This window comes from Rhinoraja longicauda, chromosome 16, assembly GCF_053455715.1.
Source record: "Rhinoraja longicauda isolate Sanriku21f chromosome 16, sRhiLon1.1, whole genome shotgun sequence".
In the NCBI taxonomy this organism is placed as follows: Eukaryota; Metazoa; Chordata; class Chondrichthyes; order Rajiformes; family Arhynchobatidae; genus Rhinoraja; species Rhinoraja longicauda.
In genome coordinates this window covers 16,226,114-16,242,311 of record NC_135968.1, presented here as the reverse complement: position 1 = coordinate 16,242,311, position 16,198 = coordinate 16,226,114, and positions in this window count along the sequence as shown.

The following is a 16,198-nucleotide window of genomic DNA, read 5'->3' as shown; positions in this document are numbered from 1 at the left end:
TTCGGCCCAACTTGCCCACACTGACCAACATGCCCCAGCTACACTAGTCCCAGTTGCCTGCGTTTGGCCCATATCTCTCTAAACTTGTCCTATCCATGTACCTGTCTAATTGTTTCTTAAACATTGAGATAGTACCTGCCTCAACTACCTCCTCTGGCAGCTTATTCCATAATTCATTGTCATACAGCCATGGTGATACAGTCACAGAAATGTACAGCACAGAAACAGGCTCTTCAGCCCACCTTCTCCATGCTAACCAAGTTGGCATGTTGGGCTAGTCCCATTTGCCTGGATTTGGCCCATATCCTTCTAAACTCTTCCTCTCTATGTATCTGCCCAAACGTGATTTGAAAGTCACAATTATATCTGTTTCTTTTGCTTCCTCTGGCAGATCATTCAAGATACGGACTGCCCTCTGAGTGAACATGTTACCCCTGAGATCCCTCTTAAATCTCTCCTCTCTCACCTTAACCCTGTGCCCTCTAGTTTTAGAATCCTCTACCCTGGGAAAAAGGACTGTGAGCGTTCACTTTATCCATGCCCCTCATGATCTTGTCCACCTCAATAAGGTCACCCCTCAGTCTCCTACGCTCCAAAGGAAAAAGTCCCAGCCTATCCAACCTCTCCCTGTAACTCAAGCCCGCATGCCCAGGTAACATCCTGAAAAATCTCCTGCACTCTTTCCGAACAATGACCAATTTCCAACAATCCTTCCAGACTAGAACTGCACATGGTTTTCCAAGTGTCTACAAGTAGGGATATGTTCCTACAAATGTACAGGTCATTGGTGAGCCTGCACTTGGAGGGCTACGTTGGTGAGATGCTGCAACTTTAACAACGATACGCTTGCAACGGGGTAAGACACAAAACACGAGTAATTCAGTGGGTCAGACAGCATCTCTGGAGAAAAGGAATAGGTGACGTTACGGGTCGAGACTGAAGAAGGGTCTTGACCCAAAACGTTACCTATTCCTTTTCTCCAGAGATGCTGTCTGACCCGCTGAGTTACTCCAGTTGTCTGTGTCTATCTTCGGTTTGAACCAGCATCTGCAGTTCCTTCCTGACACATTCCCCTGCAATGGGGGCTGCTCAGAGACGGACAGCTGCCTTGGTTTTTGGATGCAGAGTTGGTTTATGGGGAAGCTTGAGAGGATTGCTCTATATGTTGGAATACAGAATGCGGGCTGATCGTAATGCAACCTGCAGCACGGTGGCGCAGCGGTAGAGTTGCTGCCTTACAGCGAATGCAGCGCCGGAGACTCAGGTTCAATCCTGACTACGGGCGCCGTCTGTATGGAGTTTGTACGTTCTCCCCGTGACCTGCGTGGGTTTTCTCCGAGATCTTCGGTTTCCTCCCACACTCCAAAGACGTACAGGTATGTAGGTTAATTGGTTGGGCAAATGTAAAAATTGTCCCTAGTGGGTATAAGATAGTGTTAGTGTTAGTGTGCGGGGATCGTTGGGCGGCGCGGACCCGGTGGGACGAAGGTCCTGTTTCTGCGCTGTATCTCTAAATCTAAATCTAAAATCTAAAGCTGTGAGGTTCTTAAGGGCATCAGTAGGGAGATGTTTTCACTCATGGATGGAACCTAGGACCTAAGAAGATCTGAAAATACAAGATGGGCTATTTGTCCCTCACACCTAAAGATATGGCCCCTTGTATTTGTTTTTCCATCCCAGTACTCAATACCCTATCTATGCCTCTCATAATTTTATATGCTTTATCAGGTCTCCCCGCATCCTCCAGCATTCATGAGAAAACAATCCAAGTCTGTCCACCTCTCCCTGTAGCTAATACCCCTAATGGAGGTATCACTCTGGTAAACCTCCTTTGCTCTCTTTCCAAAACGCCCCCATCCTTCCCGTAATGGGATGACCAGAACTGCACACATGACTCCAAATGTGGCCTGACCAAAGTTCGATAAAGCTTCATCAAGACATCTTGACTCTTATACTCAATGCCCTGACTTATGAAAGGTAAGCACTGGGGCGAAACAGTGGCACAACGATAGAGCTGCTGCTTTATAGTGCCAGACATCCGGATTCGATCCTGACCATGGGTGCTGTCTATGTCGAGTTTGTACGTTTTCCCTGTGACTGTGTGGGTTTTCTCCGGGTGCTCCAGTTTCCTCCCACACTCCAAGGACGACAGGTCTGTAGGTTAATTGGCTTTGGTAAAATTGTAAATTGTCCCTCGTGTCTAGTGTATGGGGTTGATTGCTAGTAGCAGTAGACTTGGTGGGCCGAAGGGCCTGTTTCTACACTGTATTTCTCAAGTCTAAAGCATACCATTTACCACTCTGTCTCTATCAAGGAGTGATGGAGTTGGACTCCAAGGTCCCTTTATACATCAGTGCTGTGAATGGATTCACATCCTCCACGATCTGGGTGCAGGGACTGCAGGCATCCTGTCGATCCATTGTGACAGGTGCCCATCACCCTGGGCCTCCTGCTAACAGGCCGTGTTGTTTGTGTTTTGTATTTAGGTGGGGAGCGCTGCTAATACCCTCAACAAACAAGCAGAGAGCCAGTGTCCCGCAGCTGACCCGGTTAAGCTGCTTTTCCAGGGGGATGGCTCTCACCCGACACCATCCCCTGACGGCACTTTCATGTCGACCCCACATCCATAACAAGGTAAACAAGGGAGTGCTGCGCTAATGGAGAGGCTGGCTTCCAGTCGCTGTTTTATCTCCACTCCCTCGACCCTGTGAAGATGCCATGTCCTGTTGCTATGAAATAACGCGAGTGCCTGAGGCGATTTCGCTGGCGGTGCGGCGGTTTGGCACGGTTTTACGAGCCGCTCTTCACGCCGGCTGTTCCCAGTGTTGGCGCGGTAACCGTAGCTACTGGTGGAGTGAGGCTAGGTGGCCGACATGGCCTCCCATCCCACTCTGCACCTCGCGAGTCTGACTCCCTCCACGTCTTTGAATCACACAGTCACATGGCAGGGAAACAGGCTATTCGGCCCAACTCGTTGCATCACAGCTTGGTTTGGGATCAGCTCTGCCCAAGCCCGCAAGAAATTGCAGAGAGTTGTGGATGTAGCCCAGTCCATCACACAGACCAGACTTCCCACCATTGACTCCATCTACACTACATGCTGCCTTAGGAAAGCAGCCATCAAAAAAGACTTGTTCCACCTCGATTATTTCTCCTGTTCCTCATTCCCGTCCAGCAGAAGGTACAGAAGCTTGAAAGCGCGCACCACCAGACTCAGGAACAGCTTCTTCCCCTCTGTGATCAGGCTTCTGAAAGGCCCTTCCATAAGCTGGGGTACTGTCCGATTCACCTCTACCCCATTGCGATCATTGGACTTTGTCTCTGGAACTGATGCACTACAATGCTGAGAACTATATTCTGCACTCTTTATCTTCCCCTTTGTTCTATCGATTGTACGAGTTTGATCTGATTGTATCTATGTATGGTATATCAGATCTATAGATGTTAAGACTTTAGAGATACTGCGTGGAAAAAACCCCTTCGGCTCACAGAGTCCACGCCGACTAGCGATCTCCCCGCACACTTGCACCATCCTGCACACTAGGGACAACTTACATTTTTACTGAAGTCAATTAACGTACAAACCTGTACATCTTTTTAGTGTAAGCAGAAATGAGAGCACCCGGAAAAAAACACGCGGTCACAAAGAGAACGTACAAACTCCGTACAGACAGCACAAGAAGTAAGGACTGAACTTGGGTCTCTGATGTTGTGAAGCACTCTACAGATAGCACTGTGCTGCCCCAATGCTGTCTCTTTGGATAGCATACAAAACAAAGTGTTCACTGTACACTGACAATAATAAACCTAAACCTATACCTAGGTTCGCCAGTCTCTATTCCTCTTGGAGATATATTTCCCTACTTCGAAGACTGATTCTCCCGCCTTGACCCTCTCTCCGTCTCCTTGCTACCTCTGCACCTTATTTCACAGTCAGCAATATAAGAAATGGGCAATTACTGACAGTTGTTGGGCTCGTTTGATTCTCCGTCTGCCCATGTTTCGCAGGTTGTTACAAAGTCAGGCGTGGTGTCGGGACTTTCAGCTGTTTGAGGGGCAAGTCTTCACACTTCTTGAAAAACCTACTGAGATATTTCTGCGTATACCTCCTCCCTTGATTCCGTCCGAGGACCCCGACAGTCCTTTCAGGTGAGGCAGAGGTTCACTTGCACCTCCTCCAACCGTATCTACTGCAGAGGTAGCAAGGAGACGGAGAGAGGGTCAAGGCAGGAGAATCAGTCTTCGAAGAAGGGAAATATATCTTCAAGAGGAATAGAGACTGGCGAACCTAGGTATAGGTGGAGAAATGTGGATAAATGTGAGGTTATCCACTTTGGTGGCAAGAACAGGAAAGCAGACTATTACCTGAATGGTGGCCGATTAGGAGAAAGGGAGATGCAATGAGACCTGGGTGTCGTGGTACACCAGTCATTGAAAGTAGGCATGCAGGTGCAGCAGGCAGTGAAGAAAGCGAATGGTATGTTGGCATTCATAGCGAGGGGATTTGAGTATAGGAGCAGGGAGGTTCTGCTGCAGTTGTACAGGGCATTGGTGAGACCACACCTGGAGTATTGCGTACAGTTTTGGTCTCCTAATCTGAGGAAAGACATTCTTGCCATAGAGGGAGTACAGAGAAGGTTCACCAGATTGATTCCTGGGATGGCAGGACTTTCATATGAAGAAAGACTGGATAGACTCGGCTTGTACTCGCTGGAATTTAGAAGATTGAGGGGGGATCTTATAGAAACTTACAAAATTCTTAAGGGGTTGGACAGGCTAGATGCAGGAAGATTGTTCCCGATGTTGGGGAAGTCCAGAACAAGGGGTCACAGTTTAAGGATAAGGGGGAAGTCTTTTAGGACCAAGATGAGAAAGTTTTTTTTCACACAGAGTGGTGAATCTGTGGAATTATCTGCCACAGAAGGTAGTTGAGGCCAGTTCATTGGCTATATTTAAGAGGGAGTTAGATGTGGCCCTTGTGGCTAAAGGGATCAGGGGGTATGGAGAGAAGGCAGGTACGGGATACTGAGTTGGATGATCAGCCATGATCATATTGAATGGCGGTGCCGGCTCGAAGGGCCGAATGGCCTACTCCTGCACCTATTTTCTATGTTTTCTATGTTTTCTACTGTATCTGCTGTTCCGGGGGTGGGCTCCTATATATCAGCGAGACCAAGCGCAAGCTCAGTGATCGTATCGCTAAACACCTCCGCTCAGTCTGCCTAGGCCCACGCGACCTCCCGGTTGCTAAACACTTTAACTCCTCCTCCCATTCCCAACCTGACCTTTCTGTCCTGGGCCTCCTCCATTGTCAGAGTGAGGCCAAATGCAAATTGGAGGAACACCACATCATATTTCGTTTGGGCAACTTACAACCCAGCGGTATCAATATTGATTTCTCTAACTTTAAGTAACCCTTGCTTTTCCTCTCTACCGTCCCTCCCACACCCTAGTTCTCCGACTTCACTGCCCTGATTCATTTTATTGATTGTATGCTGCCTTGTCATCTTCCCCTCAGCTAACAATCAACCATTCTACATTTCCTTGAACATTGTCTGCTTTGATCTGTTGTTTTCACACCTCACCGTCCATATCTCTGGTCTCCCTCTCCCCTGACTCTCAGTCTGAAGAAGGGTCTTGACCCGAAACGTCACCCATTCCTTCTCTGCAGAGATGCTGCCTGTCCCGCTGAGTTACTCCAGCATTTTGTGTCTACCTTCGACTGAGATATTTAGCTGACCTGGGAGTGAGTGATTCATCTTTAACTTTCCGACGGGCTGTTCATGTCCCAGTGCCCCTTCTCAATACTGGAACTCCCTGCTGGACCAAGGCAGGCGGGATCCACTGGGACACTGAGTGATGGACTGAGCCAAGGTTACTCTGAGCAGCTGGACAAGAATAACAGGGACACACAAGAGACTGCAGGTGCTGGAATCATGAAGGAAAAACAAAGTGCTGGATGAACTCAGCAGGCCAGGAGGGTGTGTGTGTGTGTGTGGATAGTCTGCTGGGGACATTGTGTGCAGATAATAACACCAACGACCCACACCATCCTAGCTGCCCTGTCATCTCGCTGCTACCATCGGGAACCTGTCTTTCGTTTTTGCACTACCATGACCAGCTTTTCCACTGATGCACCTGATCCATATGCCCTCATTCCCTGCACACCCACTATCTGAAAAGTGTTAACACCACAATCATATCTGCCTCCACCACCAACCCTGGCAGCACGTTCCAGGCACCCAACACCCTCTGTGTAAAAACACTTGCCCTGCACATCTCCTTTAAACTTTGCCCTTCAGACCTTAAAGCTGTGTCCTCTCGTCTTTGACATTTCCACCTTGGGGAAAAAGGTTCTGACTGTCTACCCTCTCTATGCTTACGTAATTTCATACACTTCTATCCTGTCTATGCTTCTCATAATTTTATACACTTCTAACAGGTCTCCCCTCAGCCCCCGACGCTCCAGAGAAAACAATCCAAGTTTGTGCGACCTCTCCCTGTGGCTATCACTCTCGAATCTAGGCATGATTCTGGTAAAACTCCCCTGCACCCTTTCCAAAGCTTCCTCATCCTTCCTGTAAATGGGGGTGACCAGAACTGACCAGAACTGACCAGAGACAGCAAGCTTTATAAAGCTAAGACATGATTTTCTACCTCTTCTACTCAAGTTGCAGAGCTTGGGGCCCAGCCAGTTGGGGGCAGTCATTGAGTTTTCCACCACAATGCAGAGGCGATGTCCGTCCAAGGGCCATGCTAACAAGCCCATCCGCTGTGCTTTCACAAGCATGCTAAGTGGTACGGTACGGCACTTTATCTGTCACATGTACCGAGGTACAGTGAAATTCATTGTTGTTCACAGTTCAGTACAAGTATCACTTTCCATAAGCACTTAGATGCATATTAGATCTTAGATACAGTACGAGTGTACAGCAGTAGTACACTGAGACAGTATACAGAGTCACCACTTTGGTGCCATTTTCAAGTTGCAGATGTTGTAAGTGCAGGGATCTTGATCTGACCGTGAAGGTCTGATGTCCAGGCAGTGTTGCAGGGTCGGCCTGGCCAAGTGTAGCAATGGTGTCCTCCGCCGCTGCTCCAATGCTGTGGAAGGAGGAGGGAGAGGTGGGGAGGTGTAGGGGCGGTGCTCCAGAGGATTTAGATTTAGATTTTTAGATTTAGAGATACAGCGCAGAAACAGGCCCTTCAGCCCACTGGGTCCACGCCGCCCAGCGATCCCCGCACACTAACACTATCCTACACCCACTAGGGACAATTTTTACATTTGCCCAGCCAATTAACCTACAAACCTGTACGTCTTTGGCATCGAAGATTCACGGGAAAAGGCAGGCGAATGGGATTGAGAGGGAAAAATAGATCAGCCATGATCGAATGGCGGTGCAGACTCGATGGGCCGAATGGCCTAACTCTGCTCCCATGTCTTATGATCTTATGACAGTTCCAATAGTTTTGGACCTTAAACTTACTGATGTCCAACTTGGAAATGAGAAAAAAGAACCTCTGGTTTCAGTGTCAGTTGTAATCAGTTGTATCAGTGCCTGAAGAAATGTCTTGACCTGAAACGTAACGTATCCATGTCCTCCAGAGATGTTGCGTGACCCGCTGAGTTACTCCAGTGCTTTGTGTCTTCTTTACATGTACTGACCTCCCCTACCATCAAAAGGATCTATAAGAAATGCTGCCTCAAAAAGGCAGCCAGCATCATCAGAGACCCACACCACCTTGGTCACGCTCTCATCTTGCTGCCACCATCGGGAAGAGGGTACAGGAGCCTGAAAACTGTGACCTCCAGGTTCAGGAACAACTTCTTCCCAGCAACCATCAGACTCTTAAACACTGCACAACACTGACCTCAGCAACTGTGGTCTTCTGTGGACAGTATTTTTGTTTGCAATACGGACTACGGTTTGTGCACTATTATGATAATAATAATTTAAAAAATAATAATAATAATAAATTTTATTTGTCATATGTAGGTTGGCACAGGGTCAACGGTACAATGAAATGTATTTGACAAGACAACGGGTCACCTCAGCAGTGATATTCCAAGGATAAATAAGATTTTAAAAATGACATTAGTAAGGTAAAATGACAATATTAAAAATAGGTAAAAAGACAATATTAAAAATAATCAACATATATGATGTGAAATGTGTTTATGAGTTCAGAAGCCTGATGGCCTGATGGTAGAAACTGTTCTTAAGTCTGGTGGTACGTGCAGCCATACTCCTGTATCGTCCGCCTGATGGTAACAAGGAGAACAGCCTGCGTGCTGGGTGGCTGTGGTCCTTGATGATGCTGCGTGCCTTCCGCAGGCACCGCCGGTAGAAAATGTCCTGAATGGCCGGGAGACAGTTGCCAGTGATGTGCTGTGCCGTCTTCACCACTCTCTGTCGTGATTTGTGGCTGTGGGCAGAACAGTTCCCGTACCAGACTGTAATGCAGCCCGTCAGCAAGCTCTCGATGGTGCATCTGTAGATGTTTATGAGGATGCTGGCGTTCATGCCAAACCTCCTCAGTCTTCTCAGGAAAAAGAGCCGCTGGCAGGCCTTCTTTGTTATTGTGTCTGTGTGCAGTGTCCAGGAAAGGTCCTCAGTGATGTGCACACCGAGGAACTTAGAGTTGCTGACCCTTTCAACCCTGTAATATGGTTATTAATTAATTGTTTTGTTGATTATTATATATTTATCAGTGGCCTGTAATGCAGCTGCAAGTAAGAATTTCATTGTGAGCACTTAACAACTGTAGACACTGGAATCTTGAACAAAACATATTTGCTGGAGGTACTCAGCATGTCAGGCAGCATCTGCGGAAGGAATAGACAGATGACATAGAAAATAGGTGCAGGAGGAGGCCATTTGGCCCTTCGAGCAAGCACCGCCATTCATTGTGATCATGGCTGATTATCCACAATCAGTAACCTGTGCCTGCCTTCTCCCCATATCCTTTCCACTAGCACCCTGAACTCTATCTAACTCCCTTTTAAATTCATCCAGTGAATTGGCCTCCACTGCCTTCTGTGGCAGAGAATTCCACAAATTCACAACTCTCTGGGTGAAAACGTTTTTTCTCACCTCAGTTTTAATTGGCCTCCTCTTTATTCTTAGGCTGTGGCCCCTGGTTCTGGACTCCCCCAACATTGGGAACATTTTTCCTGCATCTAACTTGTCCAGTCCTTTCATAATTTTACATGTCTCTATAAGATGATGTTTCGGATCGGGACCCTTCTCTGAATTTCATTGTTCCGTTGTCAGTACATATGGCTCTTGGAATCTGCTGTCAGGTTGGCAAGGTTTGTCTGGTGTAAGATCTCGGGATAGTTTGTAGAAATAAAGAACTGCAGATGCTGGTTAATACGCAAAAGGACACAGAGTGCTGGAGGAACTCAGCAGGTTAAGCGGTGCGGTGGCGCAGCAGTCGAGTTGCTGCCTTACAGCACCGGAGACTCGGGTTCAATCCTGACTATGGGTGCTGTCATTACGGATTTTGTACATTCTCCCTGTGTCCGCGTGGGTTTTCTCCGGGTGCTCCAGTTTCCTCTCACTCTCCACACATGTGCAGGTTTGTCGGTTAATTGGATTCTGTAAACTGTAAACTGTCCCTAGTGTGTAGGGGGGTGCTAGTCGACCACTGGGCCTGTTTCCCCTCTGTATCTCTAAAGTCTAAAGTCAGGCAGCACCTCAGGAGAGCATGGCCAGGTGACGTTTTGGATCGAGACCCTTCTTCTTAATGGGATGTTTTCCCATTTTACAGGCAGGTTGTCCCCCCAGTGGGTGAGTAGGGTTGTTGGTAATGCCTTCTGCAGCTAACTAGCTGCGAAGTCATTCATCCTCTCTCCGCTCAGACTTGTGGAGAAGCAGTTTAGCTAGGGAGCACGAGACACGCACATAGCTGTCCCGTTTGGGAAAGGTTAATGAGCCTTGGTTTACTTGGCTGAGTCTGTTTGATGTATTTCAGAGTCTCAAATAAATCCACCACTTGGGACATCTCCACTGCCCGATCACAATCAAACCTATTTTCTTAAAAAACAACAAAAACGAACGGTGATTCCCTTCATCCCAGAATGAAGATTTATTTAAAAGGAAATTCTCAGCTAATTAAAGCGTTTGATACTGGGTTACAGAAGAGAGAGGCACTTCAAAGTGTCTGCAGCTAATTTATCTCTAGACTGTTGCCTCAAGATTTACTGCCCTCTTTTCCATGCAGTTAGATAGTGAGTACTACATCATTTTTAATGAGTTCCCTCTGCAGGGCACCAATGGAAAAGGTAATTTATGTGATTATTTGTCTTGGTTTTCTAATTATCCAAAGTGGTAATTAGATGCTTTAATAAAATGGGAACAAAATGAGAAGGAAGTTTTAGTACCAGCCACTTAAAAAGAGGCTGGAGGCGAGTGGTTGATGGTGGAATGGATTTGTCTTGTGGCTGGTTTTGGGACTATCTCAAGCAGAACCATCGGGCTGAAGCCTGGGATGCTGCCGAGCTCTGAATGTTCATGTATCCAGGAGTGAAGGAAGAGCCAGCAGCATTTAATAAAATTCCAACGCAATTCCCCAAACCAATCCTTTCAAAGGCTTCAGTCTGAAGAAGGGTCCCGACCCAAAACGTCACCCAAAATGACGTTGATTGTCCATTGATTGCCCTGGAGGTGGATTTATTAATTGTAGATTTTTGATGGGAAGTCTTATTGCCCATGGGTCGATCTTTGGGACATATTGATTTCCATTGATTTACCATTGGCATTGGTTGATGGGCTGCGGACTATTGGCTGATTGTGCATGGGTTGGCCTTTGGAATGTTTGATTGCTCGTTCGGTCATCCCAATGACTTCAGCTGATTGTTCTGGTCATGGGCTGCGATCTCGGACCGGTCTTGATGGGCTGATCTGCAGAATGAATGGAGCTGTCAGTGTGTGTGGACAATACCCAGACTGGTACTTCCAATGCTGATACCTGGTGCAGTGAGACACCTCAGGCCAATGCTCCCAGAAAGAACTCTTGGCGGATTGGTAAACCCGGCACAGTGGTGTCGTTGGTTGTGTGAGACCTTACATCAAAGACGTTGAAACTTAGTAAACTGCCACCAACACCAAGGATATTCTTGCTAGATTATTAAGGGGTTGGACACGTTAGAGGCAGGAAACATGTTCCCAATGTTGGGGGAGTCCAGAACAAGGGGCCACAGTTTAAGAATAAGGGGTAGGCCATTTAGAACGGAGATGAGGAAAAACATTTTCAGTCAGAGAGTTGTGAATCTGTGGAATTCTCTGCCTCAGAAGGCAGTGGAGGAAAATTCTCTGAATGCATTCAAGAGAGAGGTAGATAGAGCTCTTAAGGATAGCAGAGTCAGGGGGTATGGGGAGAAGGCAGGAACGGGGTACTGATTGCCCATGATCACATTGAATGGCGGTGCTGGCTCGAAGGGCCGAATTGCCTACTCCTGCACCTATTGTCTATTGTCTATTGTATATTGTCTATAGTCCTCCCTGCCCGAAACAACACTGGCACGCAGTCAGTAAGGACCCAATGGGTAGGGGAGGAGAGAGGTACAATGGCAGGGGAGGGGTAACGAGGAAAGAGGGCTGAGGGGATTGGAGAAAGGGAGATGTGAGGGTGAGGTTCAGGAGATGTGGCCAAGAGAGGGTATGGAAGAGAGGTGAAGGTAGCAGAGGTTGAGAGGAGTGGAAGTGTGGGGGGGGGGGGGGGGGGGTTGGAAGCCAGGGGAAGGGGCAGTGTCACGTGGTGGGGAGGAAAGGAGTTGGGATGAAGGTGTATTAAGTGGTTAGGGTTGGGGGAGTGAGGGAGGTGGGATGGGGGATGGGAAATGGAGTGGGCGAGAGGGGAGTAGAGGGGTGGTTAGTTGTGCTGAGGGATATGGAGAGACAGTGAGAGGTGTGGAGAGACAGTGAGAGGTGTGGAGGGGCAATAATGAAGGGAGAAGGGCTGGTTGAGTGTTGGAGGGGGACAGAGGTGTTGAGGGGTGTAGAGGGGGAGAGTGTGGAGGGGTGCTGAGGAGTGGAGGGATATTGAGGGGGGCAGATGGGTGCAGAGGGGCAATAAGAGATGTGATATAGTCAGGTGTGTAGGGCAGTGAGATATGGAGAGGCAGGGAGAGGTGTGGAGAGGTGGTGGGGATGTGGAGGAGTGTGGAGGAATGTGAAGGGGGCTGAGCGTTGTAGAATGGGAGTGAGATGTGGATGGGTGGTGAGAGGTGTAGGGGGGTCTTGAGGAAGTGGAGAGGCAGTGAGAGGTGGGGGGGTTCTTGAGGAAGTGGAGAGGCAGTGAGAGGTGTGGGGGGGGGGTCTTGAGGAAGTGGAGAGGCAGTGAGAGGTGTGGGGGGGGGGGGTTCTTGAGGAAGTGGAGAGGCAGTGAGGTGTGGAGAGGTGGTGAGGATAGAAAACTTCAAAAATGTACTAAAAATCTAAAGTTTGTTGTTGAATTCAGAAGCTCGTGTAAAGAGGATGGCGTGTGAGAGCTTTACAGGGTGACTATCTCCAGCAGTGACTCACAAACTCTTTGCATTCCTCTGTCGTAGCGGGCTACATTCGTGGGATGTTATTTTGGCTGCTTATCGTTTCGGGAGTTCAGTGTGTGATCTCTTCTGTTTGGAGAGGTGAGGAATGACAGCCAGTTAATCGTGTGGGTGCAGTGGTGAAGAGGCCGCACTCATTGACCGGTTGTCCAGGCTCCTGGGCTAGAAACCCTTTAGAAGATTCGTCCAAGTCCAGATCGGAAATGAGCAGATTATTGATCTGTACGGGAGTCCGGGGTTATGGGGCGAAACCAAGAGAATGGCGATGAGAGGGAAAGATAGGTCAGCCGTGATTGAATAGTGGAGTAGACTTGATGGGCCGAATGGCCCAATTCTGCTCCTTGAACTTAGGAAGTCCCACCACCTCAGTGGAAGTCCTGATCAGAAGAGCAGCAAAGGTTCAAGAGAGTCAAGAGTCAATGAACCATTGTACATTTCCTTGACCATCGTCTGCTTTGATCTGTTCTTTTCACACCTTACATGTTCTTTCTTTCCATCCATATCTCATTTCCCTCTCCCGACTCTCAGACTGAAGAAGGGTCCTGACCCGAAACTGACCTGCTGAGTTACTCCAGCATTTTGTGTCTATCAAGAATCAAGAGTATTTAATCGTCATGTATACCCACAATGGAACAATGACATTCTTACTTGCTGCAGCTTCACAGGCCCGTTAATGCAACAACACACAGATAAATATACAATTATGAATAATATAATAAATTAATAATCAGTAATACTAAGTAATTATCACAGTGCAAACCCGAAGTCGGTAGTGTAACCAAAGACACAGCCAATAGAAAATCACAGTTACTGAGGTTAGTGTTGTGCAGCGTTCAAGAGCCTGATGGTTGCTGGGAAGAAGCTGTTCTTGAATCTGGAGGTCACGGTTTTTAGGCTCCTGTACCTTCTTTCCAATGGTAGCAGCGAGATGAGAGCGTGGCCAGGGTGGTGTGGGTCTTTGATGATGCTGGCTGCATTTTTGAGGCAGCGACTCATGTAGGTCCCTTCGAAGGTGGGGAGGTCAGTACCCATGATGGACCGGGCAGTGTCCACCACTCCCTGTAGTCTCCTTCATCCCTGGGCGTTCAAGTTGCTGAGCCCTTTCGTAAGGTCATAAGGTCGTAAGTGATAGGAGCAGAATTAGGCCATTCGGCCCATCTAGTCTACTCCACCATTCAATCATGGCTAATCTATCTCTCCCTCTTAGGCAGCAAGTGAACAGTCAGTTCTTGAAGTTGATGTGTTGGATGCAGGAGAAATGGGGAGGAGTAAAGACCTGAGCGACTTTGACAAGGGCCAAATTGTTATGGCCAGACGACTGGGTCAGAGCATTTCTGAAACGGCAAGGCTTGTGGGGTGCTCCTAGTCAGCAGTGGTGAGTACCTACCAACAGTGGTCCGAGGAGGGACAAACCACAAACCGGCGACAGAGTGTTGGGCGTCCAAGGCTCATCAATGCGCGAGGGCAACGAAGGCTATCCCGTCTGGTCCGAACGGACAGAAGGTCTACTGTGGCACAAGTCACAAAAAAATTTAATGGTGGTCACTGAGGGAATGTGTCACAATACACAGTGCATCGCACCCTGCTGCGTATGGGGCTGCACACGGAGGACCCACAGCATATTAGGCAGGTGGTCATAATGTTTTGGCTCTTCAGGTCATAATGTTTTGGCTGATCGGTGTATCTCCAAGCTTTAACTGGATTCAATTGGATACCAGAGGCTCTAGCTAACTAAGCAGAAGTCTCCACAACTAATCTTGGCAGCAAGGCATGTACGATGTATTGTTGACGTTGTCCACGGCACCTACATCAGGAGAACACTGGAAACACAAATGTACACTCCTGCCTGCAGTCACTGGCAGTTCCACTTGCATAGAAAGAGCATTGAATGGTAATGATTCACAGACAGAAATCCCCATCTCAATTTATTGTTAAGGCACCGTCTTGCCAATGTGCCATTCTCTTCATCAAACTGAATTTGGAATTCTACCATGCTAATATCATTCTTTTCCCAGCGACCTAGATGTGAGATCATCCATTAATCCATTCAGTCATGAATGGATCATGCAGTCTCATTGAACATCAGATGTAAAATAACCTGTTGTGTATTGCTCTCACAAACTCACCCACTGTGAGCACACCCTCAAAGCTTCTCTTGCCAATTCCTTTGCCTTTCTGGAGCCCTCTTGCAACGTCCAAGTCTTTGAAAAGTCTCGAGCTTGGCCCAAGGAGATCTGAGGTTCTTTACTTCCTCATGTTAAAGCCCGGTGTCTGGGCGGCACTGGGTCGGTGAAGTAGGGGTCGGCCTGGCCCAGCGGATGCCGTCGGCTCCTTCCACCGCTGCTCTGTGCAGCTGCCACAGGCTGTGCTCGATCCGCTCGCTCGCCCGGCTTCCGTAGGGCCTCCTGCGGCCGCCTCCACCAACACCACCGCCTCTTCACCCCAACGAGGTACAGAATAGCTTTATGTCGCATGCTATCCAGTCAACAGAAAGACTTCACGATTACAATCAAGCTATTTACAGTGATGAAGGGAATAACATTTAGTGCAAGAAAAAGTCTGATTAAAGATAGTTCAGAGGTGTCCAATGAGACAGATGGAAGGTCAGAACTGCTCTCTAGTTGGTGACTGGATGGTTCAGTTGCCTGATCACAGCTGGGAAGAAACTGCCCCTGAATCTGGAGGTATACATTTGCAAACTTACCTCTTGCCTAACTGTACCTCTTGCCTAATGGATGAGGGGAGAAGAGGGAGTGACTGGTGTGAGGCTGATCCTTGATTATGCTGGTGGCCTTGCCGAGGCAGCGTGAAGTGCAGATGGAGTCTGAATAAGGGTCTCGACCCGAAGCGTCACCCATTCCTTCTCTCCAGAGATGCTCCCTGTTCCGCTAAATTACTCCAGCAGTTTGTGTCTATCGATGGAAGGGAGGTTGGTTTGTGTGATGGTCTGGGCTACGTCCACAATTCGCTGCTGTATCTTTCGGTCTTGGACGGAGCTGTGATGCATCCCGATAAAATGCTTTCTACAGTGCATCTGTAGAAGTTGGTGAGAGTTGGTTTGGACCTACCGACCTTCCTGAGGAAGCAGAGGCCTTGGTGCGCTTTCTTGGCCATTGGTTCAGTATAGACGGTCAAGGCCAAGTTGCTGGTGAAATTTATTCCTTAGATCTTTTAAAGCTTTCAACCATCTCTACTTGGGTGTTGTCAATGTGCTTGTATGTGTCTGGTGCACCAGGAGATGGGTGACCCTGGTGACATTTACCCTCCTTGCTTTGCCCCAGTGTGGGCATGTGTCAATGCCAAAGCACCTTGTGTCTCGTCCCAGACGGAGACCAGCGCAGTGTGTGGGAGAGCGGGCTGGGGCGGGGGGAAGGGATGGTACATGGCCTGGAGGGATGGAGACAGGTATTTGATTCTTGTCACCTCCACTTTGTGTGGTTTGACGTTGCCTTTGTGCAAACGGAAGATAGGCAACGTGGCCATCAGCCTAATCAGGAAATAACTCAACAGGTGCTTAGTAAACATGGAGGTGTACACAAATAGGATCACATTGTAAATTAAAATCAGACTCACAGGCAAACATGTTCCGCCAGGTATTAGGTATCAGTGTGAGCACATTCCCACAGCACAGGCCGAGGCACTGCC